The sequence below is a fragment of the Dasypus novemcinctus genome, chromosome 25 (genome assembly GCF_030445035.2).
Source record: "Dasypus novemcinctus isolate mDasNov1 chromosome 25, mDasNov1.1.hap2, whole genome shotgun sequence".
NCBI lineage: Eukaryota > Metazoa > Chordata > Mammalia > Cingulata > Dasypodidae > Dasypus > Dasypus novemcinctus.
Genome location: NC_080697.1, coordinates 10,673,313 through 10,677,923, shown reverse-complemented (window position 1 = coordinate 10,677,923; position 4,611 = coordinate 10,673,313).

Sequence of the window (4,611 nt, the reverse complement as noted above, 5' to 3'; positions counted from 1 at the left end):
CTGAGGCCACCCTGGGGTAGCTGAGGAGCCTCAGGCAGGAGTCCAGGCCCTGGTCAAGAGAAGCTGCCCTTGATGAGCTGCCCTCCTGCCCCTGACCTGGGACACTGCGGCAAACGCCGCTCCCTGTCCCCCTCACCAGGCCCAGCAGGTGACCTAAGGGAGATGGCGCAGCTCTGACGCTCCACGTCGGAGGTCCCCAGGCTGGTGGACTGTCTTGAGAAACAACACATGCGGTCATCCCTGGCCCCCAACATTTCCAGCTGTGAGGAGACACACGGAAGAGGTTCGAAGAAAGAGACCCCACCCCATGCCTTGGCAGGGGAGGCCTGGACACTGGTTTCCAGCCTTTTCCCCAGGAGGCTCTGAAAATGTCCCCATCTGAGTCACATCATCCCTAGAAGCCCACTCAGTCCCAGGGCCTCCTGCTACTGCCCCTCACTGGGTAGAACTTGCCCCAGGAAGGTGGCGGAGCCTCGGGCTCAAGCACGTGGCCTTTTCAGTCTGAGTACCTCGGCCTTTCCTTCGTGGACACCTCCTGCCAGCCTCCAGCCTCTTCTGCTCCCCGGGGGGCCAGCCTCGGAAGCGCCTTCTCACCCTTGCGCTGCAGCCCCTTCTGGGCCTTTCTTCCCGTGACCCGCTCTGTATGACTGAGCAGAGCAGGATAAAGGCACCCCTGGGCCACTGACACGTCCCAGGAAGCTAAGGACACGGGAAGAGGCGTCAACCAGCGCTGCTCTCAGGGAGAAGGCTGCGTGCGTTTGGAAGGAAGCCGCAGGCGCTAGGGGCGGGGTGAGACCCCAGGGACCAGGCTCAGCCCCAGCGGGTGGTCGATGAGCTTCCGAGGAGGCCGGGCCTGCGGGGTTCTGGGTGGGCTGAGCGGGGGTCCAGGGCTGAATTCCCTGGGTGGCTAGAGGAGAGGGTCCTCCATGCCTTCCCTCCTTGAGAATCGACACACTGGCGTTACTGACATTGATACAGATGAGTATCCACTTAGAGTGTCACCAAGTCAGGCTCCCCGGAGCCCTGTCTTCGGCCTCCCCAGACCTCGGTCCAGGTCCAATGGCCAACCCTCCTCGGCCTTCGAGCCCAGGGCCAGCGGCTCTTCCTTCGCAACGTTCCAGTGTCCTGAGCTGCTCAAGCCACCACCGCGACAAGGGTCAGGCTGAACAGCGGGAGCCACTGGCTCGCGGTTTCGAGCTTAGGAACAGGTCCAAATCAAGGCAAGCCCATGGCGATGCTTTCCCCAGACGTGGCGTTCCGGGACCAGCTGCCAGTGACCTTTGGTCCTTGGCCTGTCACATGGCAAGGCCCTGCGGCATCTGCTGGCCTCTCCCTCTCCTCCAGGTTCCATTGATGTCCAGCCTCTGCGTTCTCTCTCTCTCTCTGAATTTCATCCTCTTATAAAGGACTCAAGTTCCAGGATGGGGCCCCTTCCTGCCTGAGCTGGGCCCCACCTTACCAGAGCAACGGCCTGCAAAGGTCCCACTTACCGTGGGTTCAGGGAAGCAGATTTGACTCAATGGATAGGGCGTCCACCTACCACATGGGAGGTCCAAGGTTCAAACCCCGGGCGTCCTTGACCAGTGTGGAGCTGGCCCACTCGCAGCGCTGATGCACACAAGGAGTACCGTGCCACGCAGGGGCGTCCCCCGCATAGGGGAGCCCCACGTGCAAGGAGTGCACCCTATAAGGAGAGCTGCCTTGTGTGAAAAAAGTGCAGCCTGCCCAGGAGTGGTGCTGCACACACGGAGAGCTGATGCAGCAAGATGACGCAACAAAAAGAGACACAGATTCACGGTGCAGCTGACAAGAATAGAAGCAGACACAAAAGAACACACAGCAGATGGACACAGAGCAGGCAATGGGGGAAATGGGGGAGAAATAAATTAAAAATAAAAAAGTGGGTTCAGGCCCACAGAAGGGATTAGGTTAAGAGAGTATTTTTCTGGGGTACTAACAGTTCCCAAGCACCACAGGGGCCTGTGCAGAAGCCAGCACGAAGTAAATATTGCTTTTTCTTCTTTTCCTAAGATGTATTTCAGAGCTTGGCACACGGCGGGTCCTCCAGAAACCTCTGCTGAAGGAATGCCAGGGCCTCGTGGCCGATCAGCAGCGGCCACCCTGCTTCAGTCCCACCCGAGGCTGCAGGTGCACGTGCTTAGAGGCACGCAGAGGGGCCGGCTCGCTCCAGGCTCACACCCCCACTTGCCTCCAGCGTGACCCCTTTGCCTGGCCCAGCGGCCCCAGGGCCATCTCGGCCGTCCTGACCCTGCCAGGCTGCAGATCCGCAGCCCCCAGGCCTGCTCATGCCTCCGCGTGCCTGGCAGAGCCCGAATCCAGGCTCCAGGCCTCTCCCTTCTCCTCGGCCCCTCCTGCCCCCCTAGGTCCCCCTACCACCTGCCAGCTGGCCGCGGAGCACTGAGTAGACAGTCCTCACCTCCAGCGCTCTCCATAGCTCCTCTCGGCCTTCCACACCTGACCGCAGGCCCGTGGCCGCCCCTGCCCGCCTTAGGGTGCTTGGACAAGGCCCGTCGTGCCTGCTAGACTCCCTAAAACATGCCCTGGCTTGGGCCCGCGGCCTCCCTGTCGTCCCCACATCTAGACCTTCAGCCCTGGCACTTCCCCACTGCCGGCCATGTCCCCCCGCTCCCGCCCTTGCTTGTCCACCCAACCTCTGTGGCCTCTGAGAGCCAGCTCGACCGCCCCCTTGCCCCCTCTGGACAACGTCCAGGTCCCACCTCTGCGACACCCCACGCTGAGACCCTCCTGCAGTCAAGCCTGAGAGCCTCGTTCACCTGCACAGCCACGGGCAGCTCCTGTGAGCAGGGCCCGGGTCCCGGCAGCTCTGGAGCAGGCTGGCTAAGGCCGGCGGAGGTGGACTCTGGGGCCAAGCGTCTGGGCCCACGGTGGCCGCGGTGCTGGGCGCGTGAGTCCAGGCCTGGCCTTCCCTCTGGAGAGGTCTGGCACTGGAGCGTCAGGCAAAGGGGCTTCCTGGAGCCTGAACCCCCCAAGCAAGCCCTGCAGGGGCTTCCCGGGAACCCCCCATCCCGGACATCCCAACGGGAAAAGATTCCCTAGTGGGAATTCTGTTCACTGTTGTTTGTTTTCCACTGACCAAAAGGATATGACTTATTGTCCCTTGGTTCTTAGAAAGCACCTGCTTCTACGCAAACAGAAACAGAAACCAGCCGCGGCAGGCGAGGCCTTGGGAGCAGGTTGCCTCAGTGACAGGATCGGTTTCCATTTCTGTCATGAAAAAAAAGTCCCCAGACTGGGGGGTGGCCCAGGGCCACCTCGAGGCGCCATCCATGTCCACCCTCTCCTCCAGAATATCGAGGGGCAAAGGTGTCTAGCGGCGCCTGCTATTTCCAGGCCCTGCACTGAGGTGGGCAGTTCTGACCCCACTTTAGAGAGAAGGTTGGCGCATGGCAGAGCTGGGACGCCAGCCCCACGCTCCCCGGATGGCCAAAGCCTTGGGTTCAGGCCTGCGACTCAGAGGGTCTCAGGCCCATGGGAGGCATCTGTGCCAGCTTCAGCAGCAGGAGCTGTGCTGGGAAGGCTTCCTGGAGGAGGTGATATTCTGGTTGGGTCTCTTAGGACAAGAAAAGAGGAGAAATGGGCACAGTCCAGGTGGAGGAGATGTGGGCTATGGGTGGGAGGCTCTCTGTCTCTTAATAGATAACCTAAGCTCTCTGACTTGTGGGTGTGGGATGGTAAGAGGCTGCAGTCCTGTCCTTGGTGACCATAGCAACGACTCCAGTCCCAGGAAACAGTTTATCAATGCAAACTCTATAAACTTAAAATATTCAGGGAAAATGCAAACCAAATGTGCTAAAAGCTTATCTAGAATGTATGAAGTCCGTGCTAAAAGCTTACCTAGAATGTGGAAGATATATGCTAATTCAAGCCTATCGAGAACTGAAACAAAAGGACCATTTGGCCTTTCCTCTCTGTGTAAAAAGAGCTCAAAAATCTTGCTCTGGGCTCGGGTTCAAAACAGAACGCTCCCAAGTCCCGCCGGCTGTCAATAAATCATTTTTTCTTCTCAAAATCATTCCTGAGTCCTGGCCTCTGTATACTCAAATAATTGAACCTAGTATCAAATTCTACAACAGAGGGAATGTAGCAAAGGTACAGCACAGAGAAGCCACAGAGAAACCTGGCCTGGAGGAAGACGTGAGTGATGAGTATTCAGGGACCCTTTCCTTGGCCTCCCCAGGAGCCCGTCAGGAGCTTACCCCCTTTGGGGCACCTACAAGGTGGGTGCAGAGGGTGGCCGGGGGCCCAGCAGAGCTGGAACAGGACATGGGCGCTTCTTGGCATTTTCTGACTTTAGGAACCAGCTGGCTGGGAAGAGCAGGGGGCTCTGGCCTCGGTCTGAACTGGACACTGTGGCATCCCTGTGCTGCCCACCCAGCATTACCTCTCTGGGCTGCAGGGTCAGGCCACGTAAACATCCCCCCAGGGCTCTGGACAGGGGCCTCTGGGGCTCAGCCAGTGCACCCCCTGGGCGTATGAGTGGCCGCAGGACCCATTGTTCTGAAAGTTCCAGAGCAACCAAAACAAACTCCTAACAACACTGGCGCGAGCGGGGAGGGCGGAGAGGGCTCT